Raw genomic sequence first — 23,730 nt, forward strand, 5'->3', positions numbered from 1 at the left:
ATTTATACTAAAATCAGTACAACTTACAAGGGTCCTGATTCCAGAAGGAGATGGACAAATAACGTCTCCAAACTGTTTCTCTCATCCTGCCTTCGGACTTAAAACATGAATAATTTCATCCTATTTCACATTTTTCTTCCTCTAGCGAGCCTTTTGTGCCCAGATTAGTTAGATTTCCCACTAAATTATGGTACAATTATCGTACGCCGAAGCCGAATTTAGCGTACTAGTACAGCGTCATAATTATCGTAAGCTTCGAAAAAACTCTTAAAATTATCGCATTGTACTATAATTATCGTACGTCTGGCAACGCTGTACTGATTACTACTAACCTGAGGCTGACACTACGACTAGGAGTAGAGATAATTAGGAAATAAGATTAAGACTCCTTGCAATGAGAAAGGAGTCGAAATTTGACGAAAACCTTGAATTAATAAACTGGTCCCCTTTCAATATTTATCAAAAATTAGAATTAATAAACAAGTCCCTAGGACTCGTGACCCTCAGTTTTTGAATAAAAAAACTAGTCTAAGTAATTAATAAAGTGGTTTTGGACCTGTAAACCTGTGTTATTTCCATGGCTGAAATGAGTTACATTGCTACAATACCCCTGAAATTTCACCAATATATTCTGCTGCTTCTCGTCCCCTAAAACCGGCTTTTTCGCCCCCTCCAACCTCACGAGGGAAATGACATTTCTTTCCTTACCGTAGCTATTTTCATATATATAGTGATGCCATTACTGTCTTCACCTCTCCCAATTATTCGAAAAAATAAATCTAAGTCCACGTATATAACAACTTGCCTCGTACTATATAACAACTTGCCTCGTCGTATATAACAACTTGCCTCGTCGTATAACAACTTGCCTCGTCGTATATAACAACTTGCCTCGTCGTATATAACAACTTGCCTCGTCGTATATAACAACTTGCCTCGTCGTATATAACAACTTGCCTCGTCGTATATAACAACTTGCCTCGTCGTATATAACAACTTGCCTCGTACTATATAACAACTTGCCTCGTCGTATATAACAACTTGCCTCGTACTATATAACAACTTGCCTCGTACTATATAACAACTTCCCTCGTACTATATAACAACTTGCCTCGTACTATATAACAACTTGCCTCGTACTATATAACAACTTGCCTCGTACTATATAACAACTTGCCTCGTACTATATAACAACTTGCCTCGTACTATATAACAACTTGCCTCGTACTATATAACAACTTGCCTCGTACTATATAACAACTTGCCTCGTACTATATAACAACCTGGCAAGTACATAATTTTGGCCGAAACGGCGTTCCATAATGTTCCAGTAAGATGTTCGTGAGCATATTGGCTCACTCCAAGTGCCTCTCATTATTTTATGGGAAAGATTAAAATTTCAAATCATTTGGCAGGGGAGTGGTAAATTAATTCACAATTGGTAGGCGGGTGGTAAATTAATTCACCATAGATAGGCGGGTGGTAACTTATTTCATATAAAAAGGCGGTTGGTGACTCAATTAAGTTTAGTTGACCTTTAAAAAAAGTTATTTCTAAACCACGCGCCAGCACGCGCACATTTCATTGAAAGTTTGTTATTTAAGAATTTTACCTTATATATACTAAGATTCTTCATCAAAATTTGACAACAAGCTTTCCAAGACTCGAACCTGCAATGTTTTGCTTCGAATGCAAACGCGTTATCCATTACGCCACAAGCCCGTACTTCGTGAAAAAAAAATTATCCAAGCATTGTATTTATAGGATTGTTTCATTTATGTTGAATAAAAGATCTGTAAAAATAAACACCGATCTTGCCAGGACTCGAACCTGCCATCTTCTGCTCCATAGGCAGACGCGTTATCCTATACGCCACAAACCCGATAAAGGCTGAACAAAATGCTATGCAAACAGTGTAATATATGTAACGGTTTTACCATGATTTATAAATTAATTAAAATAAAATACTTAGACTTAATTGTTCTTATTCAAACTTCAGAAGTTCAACATTCAATAGTTGCTTGATAATTCAAAAGTGTTCCGAACCTTAACTTCGCAGTAGTTTCTGAGTTATTCGATGGAGTGGACCACCAAAAATCCCATACTTTTTCTATGGGACGCTAAGCCTAAAATCTGTGAATTATTTCTTTAACATTACGGGAGGGTGTGGGTTCTTATCTAGAAGGGCCTACCGGCCCTCTAGAAAAGGGCCTACCGGCCCTCTAGAATTATTTGCTTCAGTAAAGTTTCCCTGTTTGCACGAAAGAGAGCCGAAATAGCTCATTTGGGAGAGCGTTGAACTGAAGATCTAAAGGTCCCTGGTTCGATTCCGGGTTTCGGCAATATGAAATCTTTTTGGATCGTGTATCTTAAAGTAAATTATTTGCTTCAGTAAAGTTTCCCTGTTTGCACGAAAGAGAGCCGAAATAGCTCATTTGGGAGAGCGTTGAACTGAAGATCTAAAGGTCCCTGGTTCGATTCCGGGTTTCGGCAACACGAGTGGTTTTTGGGTCGTGTATCTTTAAGTAAATTATTTGCTTCAGTAAAGTTTCCCTGTTTGCATGAAACAGAGCCGAAATAGCTCAGTTGGGAGAGCGTTAGTCTGAAGATCTAAAGGTCCATGGTTCGATCCCGGGTTTCGGCAATATGAAATCGTTTTGGATCGTGTATCTTAAAATAAATTATTTCCAAAGGAAAGTTTCCTGGTTGCATGAAAAAGAGCCGAAATAGCTCAGTTGGGAGAGCGTTAGACTGAAGTTCTAAAGGTCCCTGGTTCGGGCCCGGATTTCGGCAACAAGAAAGGCTTTTGGGAGTATACATTCAAGTAAACTGTTTTCCTATGCAAAGTGTCCCTGGTTGCGTGAAAAAGAGCCGAAATAGCTCAGTTGGGAGAGCGTTAGACTGAAGATCTAAAGGTCCCTGGTTCGATCCCGAGTTTCGGCAATATGAAATCTTTTTGGGTCGTGTATCTTAAAGTAAATTATTTGCTTCAGTAAAGTTTCCCTGTTTGGACGAAAGAGAGCCGAAATAGCTCAGTTGGGAGAGCGTTAGACTGAAGATCTAAAGGTCCCTGGTTCGATTCCGGGTTTCGGCAACACGAGTGGTTTTTGGGTCGTGTATCTTTAAGTAAATTATTTGCTTCAGTAAAGTTTCCCTGTTTGCATGATAGAGAGCCGAAATAGCTCAGTTGGGAGAGCGTTAGACTGAAGATCTAAAGGTCCATGGTTCGATCCCGGGTTTCGGCAACACGAGTGGTTTTTGGGTCGTGTATCTTTAAGTAAATTATTTTCTTCAGTAAAATTTCCCTGTTTGCATGAAAGAGAGCCGAAATAGCTCAGTTGGGAGAGCGTTAGACTGAAGATCTAAAGGTCTCTGGTTCGATCCCGGGTTTCGGCAACAAGAAAGGCTTTTGGGTCGTAGACATTAAAGTAAACTGTTTTCTTATGCAAAGTTTCCCTGGTTGCGTGAAAAAGAGCCGAAATAGCTCAGTTGGGAGAGCGTTAGACTGAAGATCTAAAGGTCCCTGGTTCGATCCCGGGTTTCGGCAATATGAAATCTTTTTGGGTCGTGTATCTTAAAGTAAATTATTTCCAAAGGAAAGTTTCCCTGGTTGCTTGAAAAAAAGCCGAAATAGCTCAGTTGGGAGAGCGTTAGACTGAAGTTCTAAAGGTCCCTGGTTCGAGCCCGGGTTTCGGCAAAAAGAAAGGCTTTTGGGTCGTATACATTCAAGTAAACTGTTTTCCTATGCAAAGTTTCCCTGGTTGCGTGAAAAAGAGCCGAAATAGCTCAGTTGGGAGAGCGTTAGACTGAAGACTTAAAGGTCCCTGGTTCGTTCCCGGGTTTCGGCAATATGAAATCTTATTGGATCGTGTATCTTAAAGTAAATTATTTCCAAATGAAAGTTTCCCTGGTTGCGTGAAAAAGAGCCGAAATAGCTCAGTTGGGAGAGCGTTAGACTGAAGACTTAAAGGTCCCTGGTTCGTTCCCGGGTTTCGGCAATATGAAATCTTTTTGGATCGTGTATCTTAAAGTAAATTATTTGCTTCAGTAAAGTTTCCCTGTTTGGACGAAAGAGAGCCGAAATAGCTCGGTTGGGAGAGCGTTAGACTGAAGATCTAAAGATCCATGGTTCGATCCCGGGTTTCGGTAATATGAAATTATTTTGGATCGTGTATCTTAAAGTAAATTATTTCCAAAGGAAAGTTTCCTGGTTGCATGAAAAAGAGCCGAAATAGCTCAGTTGGGAGAGCGTTAGACTGAAGTTCTAAAGGTCCCTGGTTCGATCCCGGGTTTCGGCAATATGACATCTTTTTGGGTCGTGTATCTTAAAGTAAATTATTTCCAAATTAAAGTTTCCCTGGTTGCATGAAAAAGAGCCGAAATAACTCAGTTGGGAGAGCGTTAGACTGAAGTTCTAAAGGTCCCTGGTTCGATCCCGGGTTTCGGCAACAAGAAAGGCTTTTGGGTCGTATACATTAAAGTAAACTGTTTTCCTATGCAAAGTTTCCCTGGTTGCTGGAAAAAGAGCCAAATTAGCTCAGTTGGGAGAGCGTTAGACTGAAGATCTAAAGGTCCCTGGTTCGTTCCCGGGTTTCGGCAATATGATATCTTTTTGGATCGTGTATCTTAAAGTAAATTATTTCCAAATGAAAGTTTCCCTGGTTGCGTGAAAAAGAGCCGAAATAGCTCAGTTGGGAGAGCGTTAGACTGAAGATCTAAAGGTCCATGGTTCGATCCCGGGTTTCGGCAATATGAAATATTTTTGGATCGTGTACCTTAAAGTAAATTATTTGCTTCAGTAAAGTTTCCCTGTTTGGACGAAAGAGAGCCGAAATAGCTCAGTTGGGTGAGCGTTAGACTGAACATCTAAAGGTCCCTGGTTCGATCCCGGGTTTCGGTAACACGAGTGGTTTTTGGGTCGTGTATCTTTAAGTAAATTATTTGCTTCAGTAAAGTTTCCCTGTTCGCATGAAGGAGAGCCGAAATAGCTCGGTTGGGAGAGCGTTAGACTGAAGATCTAAAGATCCATGGTTCGATCCCGGGTTTCGGCAATATGAAATTTTTTTGGATCGTGTATCTTAAAGTAAATTATTTCCAAAGGAAAGTTTCCTGGTTGCATGAAAAAGAGCCGAAATAGCTCAGTTGGGAGAGCGTTAGACTGAAGACTTAAAGGTCCCTGGTTCGTTCCCGGGTTTCGGCAATATGAAATCTTTTTGGATCGTGTATCTTAAAGTAAATTATTTGCTTCAGTAAAGTTTCCCTGTTCGCATGAAAGAGAGCCGAAATAGCTCGGTTAGGAGAGCGTTAGACTGAAGATCTAAAGGTCCATGGTTCGATCCCGGGTTTCGGCAATATGAAATCTTTTTCGGTCGTGTAGCTTAAAGTAAATTATTTCCAAATTAAAGTTTCCCTGGTTGCATGAAAAAGAGCCGAAATAGCTCAGTTGGGAGAGCGTTAGACTGAAGTTCTAAAGGTCCCTGGTTCGAGCCCGGGTTTCGGCAACAAGAAAGGCTTTTGGGTCGTATACATTCAAGTAAACTGTTTTCCTATGCAAAGTTTCCCTGGTTGCGTGAAAAAGAGCCGAAATAGCTCAGTTGGGAGAGCGTTAGACTGAAGACTTAAAGGTCCCTGGTTCGTTCCCGGGTTTCGGCAATATGATATCTTTTTGGATCGTGTATCTTAAAGTAAATTATTTCCAAATGAAAGTTTCCCTGGTTGCGTGAAAAAGAGCCGAAATAGCTCAGTTGGGAGAGCGTTAGACTGAAGACTTAAAGGTCCCTGGTTTGTTCCCGGGTTTCGGCAATATGAAATCTTTTTGGATCGTGTATCTTAAAGTAAATTATTTGCTTCAGTAAAGTTTCCCTGTTCGCATGAAAGAGAGCCGAAATAGCTCGGTTGGGAGAGCGTTAGACTGAAGATCTAAAGGTCCATGGTTCGATCCCGGGTTTCGGCAATATGAAATCTTTTTGGATCGTGTATCTTAAAGTAAATTATTTCCAAAGGAAAGTTTCCTGGTTGCATGAAAAAGAGCCGAAATAGCTCAGTTGGGAGAGCGTTTGACTGAAGTTCTAAAGGTCCCTGGTTCGAGCCCGGGTTTCGGCAACAAGAAAGGCTTTTGGGTCGTATACATTCAAGTAAACTGTTTTCCTATGCGAAGTTTCCCTGGTTGCGTGAAAAAGAGCCGAAATAGCTCAGTTGGGAGAGCGTTAGACTGAAGATCTAAAGGTCCATGGTTCGATCCCGGGTTTCGGCAATATGAAATATTTTTGGATCGTGTACCTTAAAGTAAATTATTTGCTTCAGTAAAGTTTCCCTGTATGCATGAAAGAGAGCCGAAATAGCTCAGTTGGGAGAGCGTTAGACTGAAGATCTAAAGGTCCCTGGTTCGTTCCCGGGTTTCGGCAATATGAAATCTTTTTGGATCGTGTATCTTAAAGTAAATTATTTGCTTCAGTAAAGTTTCCCTGTTTGGACGAAAGAGAGCCGAAATAGCTCAGTTGGGTGAGCGTTAGACTGAACATCTAAAGGTCCCTGGTTCGATCCCGGGTTTCGGTAACACGAGTGGTTTTTGGGTCGTGTATCTTTAAGTAAATTATTTGCTTCAGTAAAGTTTCCCTGTTCGCATGAAGGAGAGCCGAAATAGCTCGGTTGGGAGAGCGTTAGACTGAAGATCTAAAGGTCCCTGGTTCGATCCCGGGTTTCGGCAATATGACATCTTTTTGGTTCGTGTATCTTAAAGTAAATTATTTCCAAATTAAAGTTTCCCTGGTTGCATGAAAAAGAGCCGAAATAACTCAGTTGGGAGAGCGTTAGACTGAAGTTCTAAAGGTCCCTGGTTCGATCCCGGTTTCGGCAACAAGAAAGGCTTTTGGGTCGTATACATTAAAGTAAACTGTTTTCCTATGCAAAGTTTCCCTGGTTGCAGGAAAAAGAGCCAAATTAGCTCAGTTGGGAGAGCGTTAGACTGAAGATCTAAAGGTCCCTGGTTCGATCTCGGGTTTCGGCAATATGAAATCTTTTTCGGTCGTGTATCTTAAAGTAAATTATTTCCAAATTAAAGTTTCCCTGGTTGCATGAAAAAGAGCCGAAATAACTCAGTTGGGAGAGCGTTAGACTGAAGTTCTAAAGGTCCCTGGTTCGAGCCCGGGTTTCGGCAACAAGAAAGGCTTTTGGGTCGTGTACATTCAAGTAAACTGTTTTCCTATGCAAAGTTTCCCTGGTTGCGTGAAAAAGAGCCGAAATAGCTCAGTTGGGAGAGCGTTAGACTGAAGACTTAAAGGTCCCTGGTTCGTTCCCGGGTTTCGGCAATATGATATCTTTTTGGATCGTGTATTTTAAAGTAAATTATTTCCAAATGAAAGTTTCCCTGGTTGCGTGAAAAAGAGCCGAAATAGCTCAGTTGGGAGAGCGTTAGACTGAAGACTTAAAGGTCCCTGGTTCGTTCCCGGGTTTCGGCAATATGAAATCTTTTTGGATCGTGTATCTTAAAGTAAATTATTTGCTTCAGGAAAGTTTCCCTGTTCGCATGAAAGAGAGCCGAAATAGCTCGGTTGGGAGAGCGTTAGACTGAAGATCTAAAGGTCCATGGTTCGATCCCGGGTTTCGGCAATATGAAATCTTTTTGGATCGTGTATCTTAAAGTAAATTATTTCCAAAGGAAAGTTTCCTGGTTGCATGAAAAAGAGCCGAAATAGCTCAGTTGGGAGAGCGTTTGACTGAAGTTCTAAAGGTCCCTGGTTCGAGCCCGGGTTTCGGCAACAAGAAAGGCTTTTGGGTCGTATACATTCAAGTAAACTGTTTTCCTATTCAAAGTTTCCCTGGTTGCGTGAAAAAGAGCCGAAATAGCTCAGTTGGGAGAGCGTTAGACTGAAGATCTAAAGGTCCATGGTTCGATCCCGGGTTTCGGCAATATGAAATATTTTTGGATCGTGTACCTTAAAGTAAATTATTTGCTTCAGTAAAGTTTCCCTGTATGCATGAAAGAGAGCCGAAATAGCTCAGTTGGGAGAGCGTTAGACTGAAGATCTAAAGGTCCCTGGTTCGTTCCCGGGTTTCGGCAATATGAAATCTTTTTGGATCGTGTATCTTAAAGTAAATTATTTGCTTCAGTAAAGTTTCCCTGTTTGGACGAAAGAGAGCCGAAATAGCTCAGTTGGGTGAGCGTTAGACTGAACATCTAAAGGTCCCTGGTTCGATCCCGGGTTTCGGTAACACGAGTGGTTTTTGGGTCGTGTATCTTTAAGTAAATTATTTGCTTCAGTAAAGTTTCCCTGTTCGCATGAAGGAGAGCCGAAATAGCTCGGTTGGGAGAGCGTTAGACTGAAGATCCATGGTTCGATCCCGGGTTTCGGCAATATGAAATTTTTTTGGATCGTGTATCTTAAAGTAAATTATTTCCAAAGGAAAGTTTCCTGGTTGCATGAAAAAGAGCCGAAATAGCTCAGTTGGGAGAGCGTTAGACTGAAGTTCTAAAGGTCCCTGGTTCGAGCCCGGGTTTCGGCAACAAGAAAGGCTTTTGGGTCGTATACATTCAAGTAAACTGTTTTCCTATGCAAAGTTTCCCTGGTTGCGTGAAAAGAGCCGAAATAGCTCAGTTGGGAGAGCGTTAGACTGAAGATCTAAAGGTCCCTGGTTCGAACCCGGGTTTCGGCAATATGACATCTTTTTGGTTCGTGTATCTTAAAGTAAATTATTTCCAAATTAAAGTTTCCCTGGTTGCATGAAAAAGAGCCGAAATAACTCAGTTGGGAGAGCGTTAGACTGAAGTTCTAAAGGTTCCTGGTTCGATCCCGGGTTTCGGCAACAAGAAAGGCTTTTGGGTCATATACATTAAAGTAAACTGTTTTCCTATGCAAAGTTTCCCTGGTTGAAGGAAAAAGAGCCAAATTAGCTCAGTTGGGAGAGCGTTAGACTGAAGATCTAAAGGTCCCTGGTTCGATCCCGGGTTTCGGCAATATGAAATCTTTTTCGGTCGTGTATCTTAAAGTAAATTTATTTCCAAATTAAAGTTTCCCTGGTTGCATGAAAAAGAACCGAAATAGCTCAGTTGGGAGAGCGTTAGACTGAAGTTCTAAAGGTCCCTGGTTCGAGCCCGGTTTTCGGCAAAAAGAAAGGCTTTTGGGTCGTATACATTCAAGTAAACTGTTTTCCTATGCAAAGTTTCCCTGGTTGCAGGAAAAAGAGCCAAATTAGCTCAGTTGGGAGAGCGTTAGACTGAAGATCTAAAGGTCCCTGGTTCGATCTCGGGTTTCGGCAATATGAAATCTTTTTCGGTCGTGTATCTTAAAGTAAATTATTTCCAAATTAAAGTTTCCCTGGTTGCATGAAAAAGAGCCGAAATAACTCAGTTGGGAGAGCGTTAGACTGAAGTTCTAAAGGTCCCTGGTTCGATCCCGGGTTTCGGCAACAAGAAAGGCTTTTGGGTCGTATACATTAAAGTAAACTGTTTTCCTATGCAAAGTTTCCCTGGTTGCAGGAAAAAGAGCCAAATTAGCTCAGTTGGGAGAGCGTTAGACTGAAGATCTAAAGGTCCATGGTTCGATCCCGGGTTTCGGCAATATGAAATCTTTTTCGGTCGTGTATCTTAAAGTAAATTATTTCCAAATTAAAGTTTCCCTGGTTGCATGAAAAAGAGCCGAAATAGCTCAGTTGGGAGAGCGTTAGACTGAAGTTCTAAAGGTCCCTGGTTCGAGCCCGGGTTTCGGCAACAAGAAAGGCTTTTGGGTCGTGTACATTCAAGTAAACTGTTTTCCTATGCAAAGTTTCCCTGGTTGCGTGAAAAAGAGCCGAAATAGCTCAGTTGGGAGAGCGTTAGACTGAAGACTTAAAGGTCCCTGGTTCGTTCCCGGGTTTCGGCAATATGATATCTTTTTGGATCGTGTATTTTAAAGTAAATTATTTCCAAATGAAAGTTTCCCTGGTTGCGTGAAAAAGAGCCGAAATAGCTCAGTTGGGAGAGCGTTAGACTGAAGACTTAAAGGTCCCTGGTTCGTTCCCGGGTTTCGGCAATATGAAATCTTTTTGGATCGTGTATCTTAAAGTAAATTATTTGCTTCAGTAAAGTTTCCCTGTTCGCATGAAAGAGAGCCGAAATAGCTCGGTTGGGAGAGCGTTAGACTGAAGTTCTAAAGGTCCCTGGTTCGAGCCCTGGTTTCGGCAACAAGAAAGGCTTTTGGGTCGTATACATTCAAGTAAACTGTTTTCCTATGCAAAGTTTCCCTGGTTGCGTGAAAAGAGCCGAAATAGCTCAGTTGGGAGAGCGTTAGACTGAAGATCTAAAGGTCCCTGGTTCGAACCCGGGTTTCGGCAATATGACATCTTTTTGGTTCGTGTATCTTAAAGTAAATTATTTCCAAATTAAAGTTTCCCTGGTTGCATGAAAAAGAGCCGAAATAACTCAGTTGGGAGAGCGTTAGACTGAAGTTCTAAAGGTCCCTGGTTCGATCCCGGGTTTCGGCAACAAGAAAGGCTTTTGGGTCATATACATTAAAGTAAACTGTTTTCCTATGCAAAGTTTCCCTGGTTGCAGGAAAAAGAGCCAAATTAGCTCAGTTGGGAGAGCGTTAGACTGAAGATCTAAAGGTCCCTGGTTCGATCCCGGGTTTCGGCAATATGAAATCTTTTTCGGTCGTGTATCTTAAAGTAAATTATTTCCAAATTAAAGTTTCCCTGGTTGCATGAAAAAGAACCGAAATAGCTCAGTTGGGAGAGCGTTAGACTGAAGTTCTAAAGGTCCCTGGTTCGAGCCCGGGTTTCGGCAAAAAGAAAGGCTTTTGGGTCGTATACATTCAAGTAAACTGTTTTCCTATGCAAAGTTTCCCTGGTTGCAGGAAAAAGAGCCAAATTAGCTCAGTTGGGAGAGCGTTAGACTGAAGATCTAAAGGTCCATGGTTCGATCCCGGGTTTCGGCAATATGAAATCTTTTTCGGTCGTGTATCTTAAAGTAAATTATTTCCAAATTAAAGTTTCCCTGGTTGCATGAAAAAGAGCCGAAATAGCTCAGTTGGGAGAGCGTTAGACTGAAGTTCTAAAGGTCCCTGGTTCGAGCCCGGGTTTCGGCAACAAGAAAGGCTTTTGGGTCGTGTACATTCAAGTAAACTGTTTTCCTATGCAAAGTTTCCCTGGTTGCGTGAAAAAGAGCCGAAATAGCTCAGTTGGGAGAGCGTTAGACTGAAGACTTAAAGGTCCCTGGTTCGTTCCCGGGTTTCGGCAATATGATATCTTTTTGGATCGTGTATTTTAAAGTAAATTATTTCCAAATGAAAGTTTCCCTGGTTGCGTGAAAAAGAGCCGAAATAGCTCAGTTGGGAGAGCGTTAGACTGAAGACTTAAAGGTCCCTGGTTCGTTCCCGGGTTTCGGCAATATGAAATCTTTTTGGATCGTGTATCTTAAAGTAAATTATTTGCTTCAGTAAAGTTTCCCTGTTCGCATGAAAGAGAGCCGAAATAGCTCGGTTGGGAGAGCGTTAGACTGAAGATCTAAAGGTCCATGGTTCGATCCCGGGTTTCGGCAATATGAAATCTTTTTGGATCGTGTATCTTAAAGTAAATTATTTCCAAAGGAAAGTTTCCTGGTTGCATGAAAAAGAGCCGAAATAGCTCAGTTGGGAGAGCGTTTGACTGAAGTTCTAAAGGTCCCTGGTTCGAGCCCGGGTTTCGGCAACAAGAAAGGCTTTTGGGTCGTATACATTCAAGTAAACTGTTTTCCTATTCAAAGTTTCCCTGGATGCGTGAAAAAGAGCCGAAATAGCTCAGTTGGGAGAGCGTTAGACTGAAGATCTAAAGGTCCATGGTTCGATCCCGGGTTTCGGCAATATGAAATATTTTTGGATCGTGTACCTTAAAGTAAATTATTTGCTTCAGTAAAGTTTCCCTGTATGCATGAAAGAGAGCCGAAATAGCTCAGTTGGGAGAGCGTTAGACTGAAGATCTAAAGGTCCCTGGTTCGTTCCCGGGTTTCGGCAATATGAAATCTTTTTGGATCGTGTATCTTAAAGTAAATTATTTGCTTCAGTAAAGTTTCCCTGTTTGGACGAAAGAGAGCCGAAATAGCTCAGTTGGGTGAGCGTTAGACTGAACATCTAAAGGTCCCTGGTTCGATCCCGGGTTTCGGTAACACGAGTGGTTTTTGGGTCGTGTATCTTTAAGTAAATTATTTGCTTCAGTAAAGTTTCCCTGTTCGCATGAAGGAGAGCCGAAATAGCTCGGTTGGGAGAGCGTTAGACTGAAGATCTAAAGATCCATGGTTCGATCCCGGGTTTCGGCAATATGAAATTTTTTTGGATCGTGTATCTTAAAGTAAATTATTTCCAAAGGAAAGTTTCCTGGTTGCATGAAAAAGAGCCGAAATAGCTCAGTTGGGAGAGCGTTAGACTGAAGTTCTAAAGGTCCCTGGTTCGAGCCCGGGTTTCGGCAACAAGAAAGGCTTTTGGGTCGTATACATTCAAGTAAACTGTTTTCCTATGCAAAGTTTCCCTGGTTGCGTGAAAAAGAGCCGAAATAGCTCAGTTGGGAGAGCGTTAGACTGAAGATCTAAAGGTCCCTGGTTCGAACCCGGGTTTCGGCAATATGACATCTTTTTGGTTCGTGTATCTTAAAGTAAATTATTTCCAAATTAAAGTTTCCCTGGTTGCATGAAAAAGAGCCGAAATAACTCAGTTGGGAGAGCGTTAGACTGAAGTTCTAAAGGTCCCTGGTTCGATCCCGGGTTTCGGCAACAAGAAAGGCTTTTGGGTCATATACATTAAAGTAAACTGTTTTCCTATGCAAAGTTTCCCTGGTTGCAGGTAAAAGATCCAAATTAGCTCAGTTGGGAGAGCGTTAGACTGAAGATCTAAAGGTCCCTGGTTCGATCCCGGGTTTCGGCAATATGAAATCTTTTTCGGTCGTGTATCTTAAAGTAAATTATTTCCAAATTAAAGTTTCCCTGGTTGCATGAAAAAGAACCGAAATAGCTCAGTTGGGAGAGCGTTAGACTGAAGTTCTAAAGGTCCCTGGTTCGAGCCCGGGTTTCGGCAACAAGAAAGGCTTTTGGGTCGTATACATTCAAGTAAACTGTTTTCCTATGCAAAGTTTCCCTGGTTGCGTGAAAAAGAGCCGAAATAGCTCATTTGGGAGAGCGTTGAACTGAAGATCTAAAGGTCCCTGGTTCGATCCCGGGTTTCGGCAACACGAGTGGTTTTTGGGTCGTGTATCTTTAAGTAAATTATTTGCTTCAGTAAAGTTTCCATGTTCGCATGAAAAAGAGCCGAAATAGCTCAGTTGGGAGAGCGTTAGACTGAAGACTTAAAGGTCCCTGGTTCGTTCCCGGGTTTCGGCAATATGAAATCTTTTTGGATCGTGTATCTTAAAGTAAATTATTTGCTTCAGGAAAGTTTCCCTGTTTGGACGAAAGAGAGCCGTAATAGCTCCGTTGGGAGAGCGTTAGACTGAAGATCTAAAGGTCCCTGGTTCGATCCCGGGTTTTGGCAATATGAAATCTTTTTGGGTCGTGTATCTTAAAGTAAATTATTTCCAAATTAAAGTTTCCCTGGTTGCGTGAAAAAGAGCCGAAATAGCTCAGTTGGGAGAGCGTTAGACTGAAGACTTAAAGGTCCCTGGTTCGTTCCCGGGTTTCGGCAATATGAAATCTTTTTGGATCGTGTATCTTAAAGTAAATTATTTCCAAATTAAAGTTTCCCTGGTTGCGTGAAAAAGAGCCGAAATAGCTCAGTTGGGAGAGCGTTAGACTGAACATCTAAAGGTCCCTGGTTCGATCCCGGGTTTCGGCAACACGAGTGGTTTTTGGGACGTGTATCTTTAAGTAAATTATTTGCTTCAGTAAAGTTTCCTGGTTGCATGAAAAAGAGCCGAAATAGCTCAGTTGGGAGAGCGTTAGACTGAAGTTCTAAAGGTCCCTGGTTCAATCCCGGGTTTCGGCAACAAGAAAGGCTATTGGGTCGTAGACATTATAGTAAACTGTTTTCCTATGCAAAGTTTCCCTGGTTGCGTGAAAAAGTGCCGAAATTGCTCAGTTGGGAGAGCGTTAGACTGAAGATCTAAAGGTCCCTGGTTCGATCCCGGGTTTCGGCAATATGAAATCTTTTTGGGTCGTGTATCTTAAAGTAAATTATTTCCAAAGGAAAGTTTCCCTGGTTGCATGAAAAAGAGCCGAAATAGCTCAGTTGGGAGAGCGTTAGACTGAAGTTCTAAAGGTCCCTGGTTCGAGCCCGGGTTTCGGCAACAAGGAAGGCTTTTGGGTCGTATACATTCAAGTAAACTGTTTTCCTATGCAAAGTTTCCCTGGTTGCGTGAAAAAGAGCCGAAATAGCTCAGTTGGGAGAGCGTTAGACTGAAGACTTAAAGGTCCCTGGTTCGTTCCCGGGTTTCGGCAATATGAAATCTTTTTGGATCGTGTATCTTAAAGTAAATTATTTGCTTCAGTAAAGTTTCCCTGTTTGGACGACAGAGAGCCGAAATAGCTCAGTTGGGAGAGCGTTAGACTGAAGATCTAAAGGTCCCTGGTTCGATCCCGGGTTTCGGGAATATGAAATCTTTTTGGGTCGTGTAACTTAAAGTAAATTATTTCCAAAGGAAAGTTTCCCTGGTTGCATGAAAAAGAGCCGAAATAACTCAGTTGGGAGAGCGTTAGACTGAAAACTTAAAGGTCCCTGGTTCGTTCCCGGGTTTCGGCAATATGAAATCTTTTTGGATCGTGTATCTTAAAGTAAATTATTTGCTTCAGGAAAGTTTCCCTGTTTGGACGAAAGAGAGCCGTAATAGCTCCGTTGGGAGAGCGTTAGACTGAAGATCTAAAGGTCCCTGGTTCGATCCCGGGTTTTGGCAATATGAAATCTTTTTGGATCGTGTATCTTAAAGTAAATTATTTGCTTCAGGAAAGTTTCCCTGTTTGGACGAAAGAGAGCCGTGATAGCTCCGTTGGGAGAGCGTTAGACTGAAGAACTAAAGGTCCCTGGTTCGATCCCGGGTTTTGGCAATATGAAATCTTTTTGGGTCGTGTATCTTAAAGTAAATTATTTCCAAATTAAAGTTTCCCTGGTTGCGTGAAAAAGAGCCGAAATAGCTCAGTTGGGAGAGCGTTAGACTGAAGACTTAAAGGTCCCTGGTTCGTTCCCGGGTTTCGGCAATATGAAATCTTTTTGGATCGTATATCTTAAAGTAAATTATTTCCAAATTAAAGTTTCCCTGGTTGCGTGAAAAAGAGCCGAAATAGCTCAGTTGTGAGAGCGTTAGACTGAAGACTTAAAGTTCCCTGGTTCGATCCCGGGTTTCGGCAACAAGAAAGGCTTTTGGGTCGTATACATTAAAGTAAACTGTTTTCCTATGCAAAGTTTCCCTGGTTGCGTGAAAAAGAGCCGAAATAGCTCAGTTGGGAGAGCGTTAGACTGAAGATCTAAAGGTCCCTGGTTCGATCCCGGGTTTCGGCAATATGAAATCTTTTTGGGTCGTGTATCTTAAAGTAAATTATTTCCAAAGGAAAGTTTCCCTGGTTGCATGAAAAAGAGCCGAAATAGCTCAGTTGGGAGAGCGTTAGACTGAAGTTCTAAAGGTCCCTGGTTCGAGCCCGGGTTTCGGCAACAAAGAAGGCTTTTGGGTCGTATACATTCAAGTAAACTGTTTTCCTATGCAAAGTTTCCCTGGTTGCGTGAAAAAGAGCCGAAATAGCTCAGTTGGGAGAGCGTTAGACTGAAGACTTAAAGGTCCCTGGTTCGTTCCCGGGTTTCGGCAATATGAAATCTTTTTGGATCGTGTATCTTAAAGTAAATTATTTCCAAATGAAAGTTTCCCTGGTGGCGTGAAAAAGAGCCGAAATAGCTCAGTTGGGAGAGCGTTAGACTGAAGATCTAAAGGTCCCTGGTTCGATCCCGGGTTTCGGCAATATGAAATCTTTTTGGGTCGTGTATCTTAAAGTAAATTATTTCCAAAGGAAAGTTTCCCTGGTTGCATGAAAAAGAGCCGAAATAGCTCAGTTGGGAGAGCGTTAGACTGAAGTTCTAAAGGTCCCTGGTTCGAGCCCGGGTTTCGGCAACAAAGAAGGCTTTTGGGTCGTATACATTCAAGTAAACTGTTTTCCTATGCAAAGTTTCCCTGGTTGCGTGAAAAAGAGCCGAAATAGCTCAGTTGGGAGAGCGTTAGACTGAAGACTTAAAGGTCCCTGGTTCGTTCCCGGGTTTCGGCAATATGAAATCTTTTTGGATCGTGTATCTTAAAGTAAATTATTTGCTTCAGTAAAGTTTCCCTGTTTGGACGAAAGAGAGCCGAAATAGCTCAGTTGGGAGAGCGTTAGACTGAAGATCTAAAGGTTCCTGGTTCGATCCCGGGTTTCGGCAATATGAAATCTTTTTGGGTCGTGTAACTTAAAGTAAATTATTTCCAAAGGAAAGTTTCCCTGGTTGCATGAAAAAGAGCCGAAATAACTCAGTTGGGAGAGCGTTAGACTGAAGACTTAAAGGTCCCTGGTTCGTTCCCGGGTATCGGCAATATGAAATCTTTTTGGATCGTGTATCTTAAAGTAAATTATTTGCTTCAGGAAAGTTTCCCTGTTTGGACGAAAGAGAGCCGTAATAGCTCCGTTGGGAGAGCGTTAGACTGAAGATCTAAAGGTCCCTGGTTCGATCCCGGGTTTTGGCAATATGAAATCTTTTTGGGTCGTGTATCTTAAAGTAAATTATTTCCAAATTAAAGTTTCCCTGGTTGCGTGAAAAAGAGCCGAAATAGCTCAGTTGGGAGAGCGTTAGACTGAAGACTTAAAGGTCCCTGGTTCGTTCCCGGGTTTCGGCAATATGAAATCTTTTTGGATCGTGTATCTTAAAGTAAATTATTTCCAAATTAAAGTTTCCCTGGTTGCGTGAAAAAGAGCCGAAATAGCTCAGTTGGGAGAGCGTTAGACTGAAGACTTAAAGGTCCCTGGTTCGATCCCGGGTTTCGGCAACAAGAAAGGCTTTTGGGTCGTATACATTAAAGTAAACTGTTTTCCTATGCAAAGTTTCCCTGGTTGCAGGAAAAAGAGCCGAATAAGCTCAGTTGGGAGAGCGTTAGACTGAAGATCTAAAGGTCCCTGGTTCGATCCCGGGTTTCGGCAACAAGAAAGGCTTTGGGTCGTAGACATTAAAGTAAACTGTTTTCCTATGCAAAGTTTCCCTGGTTGCGTGAAAAAGAGCCGAAATAGCTCAGTTGGGAGAGCGTTAGACTGAAGATCTAAAGGTCCCTGGTTCGATCCCGGGTTTCGGCAACACGAGTGGTTTTTGGGACGTGTATCTTTAAGTAAGTTATTTGCTTCTGTAAAGTTTCCTGGTTGCATGAAAAAGAGCCGAAATAGCTCAGTTGGGAGAGCGTTAGACTGAAGTTCTAAAGGTCCCTGGTTCAATCCCGGGCTTCGGCAACAAGAAAGGCTATTGGGTCGTAGACATTATAGTAAACTGTTTTCCTATGCAAAGTTTCCCTGGTTGCGTGAAAAAGAGCCGAAATAGCTCAGTTGGGAGAGCGTTAGACTGAAGATCTAAAGGTCCCTGGTTCGATCCCGGGTTTCGGCAATATGAAATCTTTTTGGGTCGTGTATCTTAAAGTAAATTATTTCCAAAGGAAAGTTTCCCTGGTTGCATGAAAAAGAGCCGAAATAGCTCAGTTGGGAGAGCGTTAGACTGAAGTTCTAAAGGTCCCTGGTTCAATCCCGGGTTTCGGCAACAAGAAAGGCTATTGGGTCGTAGACATTATAGTAAACTGTTTTCCTATGCAAAGTTTCCCTGGTTGCGTGAAAAAGTGCCGAAATTGCTCAGTTGGGAGAGCGTTAGACTGAAGATCTAAAGGTCCCTGGTTCGATCCCGGGTTTCGGCAATATGAAATCTTTTTGGGTCGTGTATCTTAAAGTAAATTATTTCCAAAGGAAAGTTTCCCTGGTTGCATGAAAAAGAGCCGAAATAGCTCAGTTGGGAGAGCGTTAGACTGAAGTTCTAAAGGTCCCTGGTTCGAGCCCGGGTTTCGGCAACAAGGAAGGCTTTTGGGTCGTATACATTCAAGTAAACTGTTTTCCTATGCAAAGTTTCCCTGGTTGCGTGAAAAAGAGCCGAAATAGCTCAGTTGGGAGAGCGTTAGACTGAAGACTTAAAGGTCCCTGGTTCGTTCCCGGGTTTCGGCAATATGAAATCTTTTTGGATCGTGTATCTTAAAGTAAATTATTTGCTTCAGTAAAGTTTCCCTGTTTGGACGACAGAGAGCCGAAATAGCTCAGTTGGGAGAGCGTTAGACTGAAGATCTAAAGGTCCCTGGTTCGATCCCGGGTTTCGGGAATATGAAATCTTTTTGGGTCGTGTAACTTAAAGTAAATTATTTCCAAAGGAAAGTTTCCCTGGTTGCATGAAAAAGAGCCGAAATAACTCAGTTGGGAGAGCGTTAGACTGAAAACTTAAAGGTCCCTGGTTCGTTCCCGGGTTTCGGCAATATGAAATCTTTTTGGATCGTGTATCTTAAAGTAAATTATTTGCTTCAGGAAAGTTTCCCTGTTTGGACGAAAGAGAGCCGTAATAGCTCCGTTGGGAGAGCGTTAGACTGAAGATCTAAAGGTCCCTGGTTCGATCCCGGGTTTTGGCAATATGAAATCTTTTTGGATCGTGTATCTTAAAGTAAATTATTTGCTTCAGGAAAGTTTCCCTGTTTGGACGAAAGAGAGCCGTGATAGCTCCGTTGGGAGAGCGTTAGACTGAAGAACTAAAGGTCCCTGGTTCGATCCCGGGTTTTGGCAATATGAAATCTTTTTGGGTCGTGTATCTTAAAGTAAATTATTTCCAAATTAAAGTTTCCCTGGTTGCGTGAAAAAGAGCCGAAATAGCTCAGTTGGGAGAGCGTTAGACTGAAGACTTAAAGGTCCCTGGTTCGTTCCCGGGTTTCGGCAATATGAAATCTTTTTGGATCGTATATCTTAAAGTAAATTATTTCCAAATTAAAGTTTCCCTGGTTGCGTGAAAAAGAGCCGAAATAGCTCAGTTGTGAGAGCGTTAGACTGAAGACTTAAAGTTCCCTGGTTCGATCCCGGGTTTCGGCAACAAGAAAGGCTTTTGGGTCGTATACATTAAAGTAAACTGTTTTCCTATGCAAAGTTTCCCTGGTTGCGTGAAAAAGAGCCGAAATAGCTCAGTTGGGAGAGCGTTAGACTGAAGATCTAAAGGTCCCTGGTTCGATCCCGGGTTTCGGCAATATGAAATCTTTTTGGGTCGTGTATCTTAAAGTAAATTATTTCCAAAGGAAAGTTTCCCTGGTTGCATGAAAAAGAGCCGAAATAGCTCAGTTGGGAGAGCGTTAGACTGAAGTTCTAAAGGTCCCTGGTTCGAGCCCGGGTTTCGGCAACAAAGAAGGCTTTTGGGTCGTATACATTCAAGTAAACTGTTTTCCTATGCAAAGTTTCCCTGGTTGCGTGAAAAAGAGCCGAAATAGCTCAGTTGGGAGAGCGTTAGACTGAAGACTTAAAGGTCCCTGGTTCGTTCCCGGGTTTCGGCAATATGAAATCTTTTTGGATCGTGTATCTTAAAGTAAATTATTTCCAAATGAAAGTTTCCCTGGTGGCGTGAAAAAGAGCCGAAATAGCTCAGTTGGGAGAGCGTTAGACTGAAGATCTAAAGGTCCCTGGTTCGATCCCGGGTTTCGGCAATATGAAATCTTTTTGGGTCGTGTATCTTAAAGTAAATTATTTCCAAAGGAAAGTTTCCCTGGTTGCATGAAAAAGAGCCGAAATAGCTCAGTTGGGAGAGCGTTAGACTGAAGTTCTAAAGGTCCCTGGTTCGAGCCCGGGTTTCGGCAACAAAGAAGGCTTTTGGGTCGTATACATTCAAGTAAACTGTTTTCCTATGCAAAGTTTCCCTGGTTGCGTGAAAAAGAGCCGAAATAGCTCAGTTGGGAGAGCGTTAGACTGAAGACTTAAAGGTCCCTGGTTCGTTCCCGGGTTTCGGCAATATGAAATCTTTTTGGATCGTGTATCTTAAAGTAAATTATTTGCTTAAGTAAAGTTTCCCTGTTTGGACGAAAGAGAGCCGAAATAGCTCAGTTGGGAGAGCGTTAGACTGAAGATCTAAAGGTTCCTGGTTCGATCCCGGGTTTCGGCAATATGAAATCTTTTTGGGTCGTGTAACTTAAAGTAAATTATTTCCAAAGGAAAGTTTCCCTGGTTGCATGAAAAAGAGCCGAAATAACTCAGTTGGGAGAGCGTTAGACTGAAGACTTAAAGGTCCCTGGTTCGTTCCCGGGTATCGGCAATATGAAATCTTTTTGGATCGTGTATCTTAAAGTAAATTATTTGCTTCAGGAAAGTTTCCCTGTTTGGACGAAAGAGAGCCGTAATAGCTCCGTTGGGAGAGCGTTAGACTGAAGATCTAAAGGTCCCTGGTTCGATCCCGGGTTTTGGCAATATGAAATCTTTTTGGGTCGTGTATCTTAAAGTAAATTATTTCCAAATTAAAGTTTCCCTGGTTGCGTGAAAAAGAGCCGAAATAGCTCAGTTGGGAGAGCGTTAGACTGAAGACTTAAAGGTCCCTGGTTCGTTCCCGGGTTTCGGCAATATGAAATCTTTTTGGATCGTGTATCTTAAAGTAAATTATTTCCAAATTAAAGTTTCCCTGGTTGCGTGAAAAAGAGCCGAAATAGCTCAGTTGGGAGAGCGTTAGACTGAAGACTTAAAGGTCCCTGGTTCGATCCCGGGTTTCGGCAACAAGAAAGGCTTTTGGGTCGTATACATTAAAGTAAACTGTTTTCCTATGCAAAGTTTCCCTGGTTGCAGGAAAAAGAGCCGAATAAGCTCAGTTGGGAGAGCGTTAGACTGAAGATCTAAAGGTCCCTGGTTCGATCCCGGGTTTCGGCAACAAGAAAGGCTTTGGGTCGTAGACATTAAAGTAAACTGTTTTCCTATGCAAAGTTTCCCTGGTTGCGTGAAAAAGAGCCGAAATAGCTCAGTTGGGAGAGCGTTAGACTGAAGATCTAAAGGTCCCTGGTTCGATCCCGGGTTTCGGCAACACGAGTGGTTTTTGGGACGTGTATCTTTAAGTAAGTTATTTGCTTCTGTAAAGTTTCCTGGTTGCATGAAAAAGAGCCGAAATAGCTCAGTTGGGAGAGCGTTAGACTGAAGTTCTAAAGGTCCCTGGTTCAATCCCGGGCTTCGGCAACAAGAAAGGCTATTGGGTCGTAGACATTATAGTAAACTGTTTTCCTATGCAAAGTTTCCCTGGTTGCGTGAAAAAGAGCCGAAATAGCTCAGTTGGGAGAGCGTTAGACTGAAGATCTAAAGGTCCCTGGTTCGATCCCGGGTTTCGGCAATATGAAATCTTTTTGGGTCGTGTATCTTAAAGTAAATTATTTCCAAAGGAAAGTTTCCCTGGTTGCATGAAAAAGAGCCGAAATAGCTCAGTTGGGAGAGCGTTAGACTGAAGTTCTAAAGGTCCCTGGTTCGAGCTCGGGTTTCGTCAACAAGGAAGGCTATTGGGTCGTAGACATTAAAGTAAACTGTTTTCCTATGCAAAGTTTCCCTGGTTGCGTGAAAAAGAGCCGAAATAGCTCAGTTGGGAGAGCGTTAGACTGAAGATCTAAAGGTCCCTGGTTCGATCCCGGGTTTCGGCAATATGAAATCTTTTTGAATCGTGTATCTTAAAGTAAATTATTTCCAAAGGAAAGTTTCCTGGTTGCATGAAAAAGAGCCGAAATAGCTCAGATGGGAGAGCGTTAGACTGAATTTCTAAAGGTCCCTGGTTCGAGCCCGGTTTTCGGCAACAAGAAAGGCTTTTGGGTCGTATACATTCAAGTAAACTGTTTTCCTATGCAAAGTTTCCCTGGTTGCGTGAAAAAGAGCCGAAATAGCTCAGTTGGGAGAGCTTTAGACTGAACATCTAAAGGTCCCGGGTTCGATCCCGGGTTTCGGCAACACGAGTGGTTTTTGGGACGTGTATCTTTAAGTAAATTATTTGCTTCTGTAAAGTTTCCTGGTTGCATGAAAAAGAGCCGAAATAGCTCAGTTGGGAGAGCGTTAGACTGAAGTTCTAAAGGTCCCTGGTTCAATCCCGGGCTTCGGCAACAAGAAAGGCTATTGGGTCGTAGACATTATAGTAAACTGTTTTCCTATGCAAAGTTTCTATGGTTGCGTGAAAAAGAGCCGAAATAGCTCAGTTGGGAGAGCGTTAGACTGAAGATCTAAAGGTCCCTGGTTCGATCCCGGGTTTCGGCAATATGAAATCTTTTTGGGTCGTGTATCTTAAAGTAAATTATTTCCAAAGGAAAGTTTCCCTGGTTGCATGAAAAAGAGCCGAAATAGCTCAGTTGGGAGAGCGTTAGACTGATGTTCTAAAGGTCCCTGGTTCGAGCTCGGGTTTCGTCAACAAGGAAGGCTATTGGGTCGTATTTATTCAAGTAAACTGTTTTCCTATGCAAAGTTTCCCTGGTTGCGTGAAAAAGAGCCGAAATAGCTCAGTTGGGAGAGCGTTAGACTGAAGACTTAAAGGTCCCTGGTTCGTTCCCGGGTTTCGGCAATATGAAATCTTTTTGGATCGTGTATCTTAAAGTAAATTATTTGCTTCAGTAAAGTTTCCCTGTTTGGACGAAAGAGAGCCGAAATAGCTCAGTTGGGAGAGCGTTAGACTGAAGATCTAAAGGTCCCTGGTTCGATCCCGGGTTTCGGGAATATGAAATCTTTTTGGGTCGTGTAACTTAAAGTAAATTATTTCCAAAGGAAAGTTTCCCTGGTTGCATGAAAAAGAGCCGAAATAACTCAGTTGGGAGAGCGTTAGACTGAAAACTTAAAGGTCCCTGGTTCGTTCCCGGGTTTCGGCAATATGAAATCTTTTTGGATCGTGTATCTTAAAGTAAATTATTTGCTTCAGGAAAGTTTCCCTGTTTGGACGAAAGAGAGCCGCAATAGCTCCGTTGGGAGAGCGTTAGACTGAAGATCTAAAGGTCCCTGGTTCGATCCCGGGTTTTGGCAATATGAAATCTTTTTGGATCGTGTATCTTAAAGTAAATTATTTGCTTCAGGAAAGTTTCCCTGTTTGGACGAAAGAGAGCCGTAATAGCTCCGTTGGGAGAGCGTTAGACTGAAGAACTAAAGGTCCCTGGTTCGATCCCGGGTTTTGGCAATATGAAATCTTTTTGGGTCGTGTATCTTAAAGTAAATTATTTCCAAATTAAAGTTTCCCTGGTTGCGTGAAAAAGAGCCGAAATAGCTCAGTTGGGAGAGCGTTAGACTGAAGACTTAAAGGTCCCTGGTTCGTTCCCGGCTTTCGGCAATATGAAATCTTTTTGGATCGTATATCTTAAAGTAAATTATTTCCAAATTAAAGTTTCCCTGGTTGCGTGAAAAAGAGCCGAAATAGCTCAGTTGGGAGAGCGTTAGACTGAAGACTTAAAGTTCCCTGGTTCGATCCCGGGTTTCGGCAACAAGAAAGGCTTTTGGGTCGTATACATTAAAGTAAACTGTTTTCCTATGCAAAGTTTCCCTGGTTGCGTGAAAAAGAGCCGAAATAGCTCAGTTGGGAGAGCGTTAGACTGAAGATCTAAAGGTCCCTGGTTCGATCCCGGGTTTCGGCAATATGAAATCTTTTTGGATCGTGTATCTTAAAGTAAATTATTTCCAAAGGAAAGTTTCCTGGTTGTATGAAAAAGAGCCGAAATAGCTCAGTTGGGAGAGCGTTAGACTGAAGATCTAAAGGTCCCTGGTTCGATCCCGGGTTTCGGCAATATGAAATCTTTTTGGGTCGTGTATCTTAA

General features: G+C 42.2%; 48 non-coding genes across 48 annotated transcripts; all 48 read left to right on the top strand.

Annotated features, from left to right (window-relative positions):
• The first annotated feature begins 3,021 nt into the window (after nucleotides 1-3,021).
• On the top strand, nucleotides 3,022-3,094 carry TRNAF-GAA (transfer RNA phenylalanine (anticodon GAA)). Its single transcript has one exon. It is a non-coding gene; the product is annotated as a tRNA-Phe (tRNA).
• Nucleotides 3,095-3,172: 78 nt separating this feature from the next.
• Nucleotides 3,173-3,245, top strand: TRNAF-GAA (transfer RNA phenylalanine (anticodon GAA)). Its single transcript has one exon. It is a non-coding gene; the product is annotated as a tRNA-Phe (tRNA).
• Nucleotides 3,246-3,323: 78 nt separating this feature from the next.
• On the top strand, nucleotides 3,324-3,396 carry TRNAF-GAA (transfer RNA phenylalanine (anticodon GAA)). Its single transcript has one exon. It is a non-coding gene; the product is annotated as a tRNA-Phe (tRNA).
• A 78-nt stretch (nucleotides 3,397-3,474) lies between these two features.
• Nucleotides 3,475-3,547, top strand: TRNAF-GAA (transfer RNA phenylalanine (anticodon GAA)). The gene has a single exon. It is a non-coding gene; the product is annotated as a tRNA-Phe (tRNA).
• Nucleotides 3,548-3,624: 77 nt separating this feature from the next.
• TRNAF-GAA (transfer RNA phenylalanine (anticodon GAA)) lies at nucleotides 3,625-3,697 on the top strand. The gene has a single exon. It is a non-coding gene; the product is annotated as a tRNA-Phe (tRNA).
• A 528-nt stretch (nucleotides 3,698-4,225) lies between these two features.
• Nucleotides 4,226-4,298, top strand: TRNAF-GAA (transfer RNA phenylalanine (anticodon GAA)). The gene has a single exon. It is a non-coding gene; the product is annotated as a tRNA-Phe (tRNA).
• Nucleotides 4,299-4,676: 378 nt separating this feature from the next.
• TRNAF-GAA (transfer RNA phenylalanine (anticodon GAA)) lies at nucleotides 4,677-4,749 on the top strand. Its single transcript has one exon. It is a non-coding gene; the product is annotated as a tRNA-Phe (tRNA).
• A 679-nt stretch (nucleotides 4,750-5,428) lies between these two features.
• TRNAF-GAA (transfer RNA phenylalanine (anticodon GAA)) lies at nucleotides 5,429-5,501 on the top strand. Its single transcript has one exon. It is a non-coding gene; the product is annotated as a tRNA-Phe (tRNA).
• Nucleotides 5,502-6,029: 528 nt separating this feature from the next.
• Nucleotides 6,030-6,102, top strand: TRNAF-GAA (transfer RNA phenylalanine (anticodon GAA)). Its single transcript has one exon. It is a non-coding gene; the product is annotated as a tRNA-Phe (tRNA).
• A 78-nt stretch (nucleotides 6,103-6,180) lies between these two features.
• Nucleotides 6,181-6,253, top strand: TRNAF-GAA (transfer RNA phenylalanine (anticodon GAA)). The gene has a single exon. It is a non-coding gene; the product is annotated as a tRNA-Phe (tRNA).
• Nucleotides 6,254-6,633: 380 nt separating this feature from the next.
• Nucleotides 6,634-6,706, top strand: TRNAF-GAA (transfer RNA phenylalanine (anticodon GAA)). Its single transcript has one exon. It is a non-coding gene; the product is annotated as a tRNA-Phe (tRNA).
• A 978-nt stretch (nucleotides 6,707-7,684) lies between these two features.
• On the top strand, nucleotides 7,685-7,757 carry TRNAF-GAA (transfer RNA phenylalanine (anticodon GAA)). The gene has a single exon. It is a non-coding gene; the product is annotated as a tRNA-Phe (tRNA).
• A 78-nt stretch (nucleotides 7,758-7,835) lies between these two features.
• Nucleotides 7,836-7,908, top strand: TRNAF-GAA (transfer RNA phenylalanine (anticodon GAA)). Its single transcript has one exon. It is a non-coding gene; the product is annotated as a tRNA-Phe (tRNA).
• Nucleotides 7,909-8,429: 521 nt separating this feature from the next.
• TRNAF-GAA (transfer RNA phenylalanine (anticodon GAA)) lies at nucleotides 8,430-8,502 on the top strand. The gene has a single exon. It is a non-coding gene; the product is annotated as a tRNA-Phe (tRNA).
• A 77-nt stretch (nucleotides 8,503-8,579) lies between these two features.
• TRNAF-GAA (transfer RNA phenylalanine (anticodon GAA)) lies at nucleotides 8,580-8,652 on the top strand. The gene has a single exon. It is a non-coding gene; the product is annotated as a tRNA-Phe (tRNA).
• A 981-nt stretch (nucleotides 8,653-9,633) lies between these two features.
• On the top strand, nucleotides 9,634-9,706 carry TRNAF-GAA (transfer RNA phenylalanine (anticodon GAA)). Its single transcript has one exon. It is a non-coding gene; the product is annotated as a tRNA-Phe (tRNA).
• A 529-nt stretch (nucleotides 9,707-10,235) lies between these two features.
• On the top strand, nucleotides 10,236-10,308 carry TRNAF-GAA (transfer RNA phenylalanine (anticodon GAA)). The gene has a single exon. It is a non-coding gene; the product is annotated as a tRNA-Phe (tRNA).
• A 679-nt stretch (nucleotides 10,309-10,987) lies between these two features.
• TRNAF-GAA (transfer RNA phenylalanine (anticodon GAA)) lies at nucleotides 10,988-11,060 on the top strand. Its single transcript has one exon. It is a non-coding gene; the product is annotated as a tRNA-Phe (tRNA).
• A 528-nt stretch (nucleotides 11,061-11,588) lies between these two features.
• TRNAF-GAA (transfer RNA phenylalanine (anticodon GAA)) lies at nucleotides 11,589-11,661 on the top strand. Its single transcript has one exon. It is a non-coding gene; the product is annotated as a tRNA-Phe (tRNA).
• A 78-nt stretch (nucleotides 11,662-11,739) lies between these two features.
• Nucleotides 11,740-11,812, top strand: TRNAF-GAA (transfer RNA phenylalanine (anticodon GAA)). The gene has a single exon. It is a non-coding gene; the product is annotated as a tRNA-Phe (tRNA).
• Nucleotides 11,813-12,341: 529 nt separating this feature from the next.
• On the top strand, nucleotides 12,342-12,414 carry TRNAF-GAA (transfer RNA phenylalanine (anticodon GAA)). The gene has a single exon. It is a non-coding gene; the product is annotated as a tRNA-Phe (tRNA).
• Nucleotides 12,415-12,492: 78 nt separating this feature from the next.
• TRNAF-GAA (transfer RNA phenylalanine (anticodon GAA)) lies at nucleotides 12,493-12,565 on the top strand. Its single transcript has one exon. It is a non-coding gene; the product is annotated as a tRNA-Phe (tRNA).
• Nucleotides 12,566-13,696: 1,131 nt separating this feature from the next.
• On the top strand, nucleotides 13,697-13,769 carry TRNAF-GAA (transfer RNA phenylalanine (anticodon GAA)). Its single transcript has one exon. It is a non-coding gene; the product is annotated as a tRNA-Phe (tRNA).
• Nucleotides 13,770-13,846: 77 nt separating this feature from the next.
• On the top strand, nucleotides 13,847-13,919 carry TRNAF-GAA (transfer RNA phenylalanine (anticodon GAA)). The gene has a single exon. It is a non-coding gene; the product is annotated as a tRNA-Phe (tRNA).
• A 78-nt stretch (nucleotides 13,920-13,997) lies between these two features.
• TRNAF-GAA (transfer RNA phenylalanine (anticodon GAA)) lies at nucleotides 13,998-14,070 on the top strand. The gene has a single exon. It is a non-coding gene; the product is annotated as a tRNA-Phe (tRNA).
• Nucleotides 14,071-14,147: 77 nt separating this feature from the next.
• On the top strand, nucleotides 14,148-14,220 carry TRNAF-GAA (transfer RNA phenylalanine (anticodon GAA)). The gene has a single exon. It is a non-coding gene; the product is annotated as a tRNA-Phe (tRNA).
• Nucleotides 14,221-15,352: 1,132 nt separating this feature from the next.
• On the top strand, nucleotides 15,353-15,425 carry TRNAF-GAA (transfer RNA phenylalanine (anticodon GAA)). Its single transcript has one exon. It is a non-coding gene; the product is annotated as a tRNA-Phe (tRNA).
• A 77-nt stretch (nucleotides 15,426-15,502) lies between these two features.
• TRNAF-GAA (transfer RNA phenylalanine (anticodon GAA)) lies at nucleotides 15,503-15,575 on the top strand. Its single transcript has one exon. It is a non-coding gene; the product is annotated as a tRNA-Phe (tRNA).
• Nucleotides 15,576-15,803: 228 nt separating this feature from the next.
• Nucleotides 15,804-15,876, top strand: TRNAF-GAA (transfer RNA phenylalanine (anticodon GAA)). Its single transcript has one exon. It is a non-coding gene; the product is annotated as a tRNA-Phe (tRNA).
• Nucleotides 15,877-15,953: 77 nt separating this feature from the next.
• TRNAF-GAA (transfer RNA phenylalanine (anticodon GAA)) lies at nucleotides 15,954-16,026 on the top strand. Its single transcript has one exon. It is a non-coding gene; the product is annotated as a tRNA-Phe (tRNA).
• Nucleotides 16,027-16,255: 229 nt separating this feature from the next.
• TRNAF-GAA (transfer RNA phenylalanine (anticodon GAA)) lies at nucleotides 16,256-16,328 on the top strand. The gene has a single exon. It is a non-coding gene; the product is annotated as a tRNA-Phe (tRNA).
• An 829-nt stretch (nucleotides 16,329-17,157) lies between these two features.
• On the top strand, nucleotides 17,158-17,230 carry TRNAF-GAA (transfer RNA phenylalanine (anticodon GAA)). Its single transcript has one exon. It is a non-coding gene; the product is annotated as a tRNA-Phe (tRNA).
• A 228-nt stretch (nucleotides 17,231-17,458) lies between these two features.
• TRNAF-GAA (transfer RNA phenylalanine (anticodon GAA)) lies at nucleotides 17,459-17,531 on the top strand. The gene has a single exon. It is a non-coding gene; the product is annotated as a tRNA-Phe (tRNA).
• A 77-nt stretch (nucleotides 17,532-17,608) lies between these two features.
• On the top strand, nucleotides 17,609-17,681 carry TRNAF-GAA (transfer RNA phenylalanine (anticodon GAA)). The gene has a single exon. It is a non-coding gene; the product is annotated as a tRNA-Phe (tRNA).
• Nucleotides 17,682-17,759: 78 nt separating this feature from the next.
• TRNAF-GAA (transfer RNA phenylalanine (anticodon GAA)) lies at nucleotides 17,760-17,832 on the top strand. The gene has a single exon. It is a non-coding gene; the product is annotated as a tRNA-Phe (tRNA).
• A 77-nt stretch (nucleotides 17,833-17,909) lies between these two features.
• Nucleotides 17,910-17,982, top strand: TRNAF-GAA (transfer RNA phenylalanine (anticodon GAA)). Its single transcript has one exon. It is a non-coding gene; the product is annotated as a tRNA-Phe (tRNA).
• Nucleotides 17,983-19,114: 1,132 nt separating this feature from the next.
• Nucleotides 19,115-19,187, top strand: TRNAF-GAA (transfer RNA phenylalanine (anticodon GAA)). Its single transcript has one exon. It is a non-coding gene; the product is annotated as a tRNA-Phe (tRNA).
• Nucleotides 19,188-19,264: 77 nt separating this feature from the next.
• On the top strand, nucleotides 19,265-19,337 carry TRNAF-GAA (transfer RNA phenylalanine (anticodon GAA)). Its single transcript has one exon. It is a non-coding gene; the product is annotated as a tRNA-Phe (tRNA).
• A 228-nt stretch (nucleotides 19,338-19,565) lies between these two features.
• TRNAF-GAA (transfer RNA phenylalanine (anticodon GAA)) lies at nucleotides 19,566-19,638 on the top strand. The gene has a single exon. It is a non-coding gene; the product is annotated as a tRNA-Phe (tRNA).
• Nucleotides 19,639-19,715: 77 nt separating this feature from the next.
• TRNAF-GAA (transfer RNA phenylalanine (anticodon GAA)) lies at nucleotides 19,716-19,788 on the top strand. The gene has a single exon. It is a non-coding gene; the product is annotated as a tRNA-Phe (tRNA).
• A 229-nt stretch (nucleotides 19,789-20,017) lies between these two features.
• On the top strand, nucleotides 20,018-20,090 carry TRNAF-GAA (transfer RNA phenylalanine (anticodon GAA)). The gene has a single exon. It is a non-coding gene; the product is annotated as a tRNA-Phe (tRNA).
• An 829-nt stretch (nucleotides 20,091-20,919) lies between these two features.
• Nucleotides 20,920-20,992, top strand: TRNAF-GAA (transfer RNA phenylalanine (anticodon GAA)). The gene has a single exon. It is a non-coding gene; the product is annotated as a tRNA-Phe (tRNA).
• Nucleotides 20,993-21,220: 228 nt separating this feature from the next.
• On the top strand, nucleotides 21,221-21,293 carry TRNAF-GAA (transfer RNA phenylalanine (anticodon GAA)). Its single transcript has one exon. It is a non-coding gene; the product is annotated as a tRNA-Phe (tRNA).
• Nucleotides 21,294-21,521: 228 nt separating this feature from the next.
• On the top strand, nucleotides 21,522-21,594 carry TRNAF-GAA (transfer RNA phenylalanine (anticodon GAA)). The gene has a single exon. It is a non-coding gene; the product is annotated as a tRNA-Phe (tRNA).
• Nucleotides 21,595-22,122: 528 nt separating this feature from the next.
• Nucleotides 22,123-22,195, top strand: TRNAF-GAA (transfer RNA phenylalanine (anticodon GAA)). Its single transcript has one exon. It is a non-coding gene; the product is annotated as a tRNA-Phe (tRNA).
• A 77-nt stretch (nucleotides 22,196-22,272) lies between these two features.
• TRNAI-GAU (transfer RNA isoleucine (anticodon GAU)) lies at nucleotides 22,273-22,345 on the top strand. Its single transcript has one exon. It is a non-coding gene; the product is annotated as a tRNA-Ile (tRNA).
• Nucleotides 22,346-23,477: 1,132 nt separating this feature from the next.
• On the top strand, nucleotides 23,478-23,550 carry TRNAF-GAA (transfer RNA phenylalanine (anticodon GAA)). The gene has a single exon. It is a non-coding gene; the product is annotated as a tRNA-Phe (tRNA).
• A 76-nt stretch (nucleotides 23,551-23,626) lies between these two features.
• TRNAF-GAA (transfer RNA phenylalanine (anticodon GAA)) lies at nucleotides 23,627-23,699 on the top strand. Its single transcript has one exon. It is a non-coding gene; the product is annotated as a tRNA-Phe (tRNA).
• Nucleotides 23,700-23,730: the final 31 nt, after the last annotated feature.

This window comes from Phalangium opilio, unplaced genomic scaffold (assembly GCF_054372755.1).
Source record: "Phalangium opilio isolate 3A_F unplaced genomic scaffold, DU_Popi_V2 ptg000038l_1, whole genome shotgun sequence".
Taxonomy (NCBI): Eukaryota; Metazoa; Arthropoda; class Arachnida; order Opiliones; family Phalangiidae; genus Phalangium; species Phalangium opilio.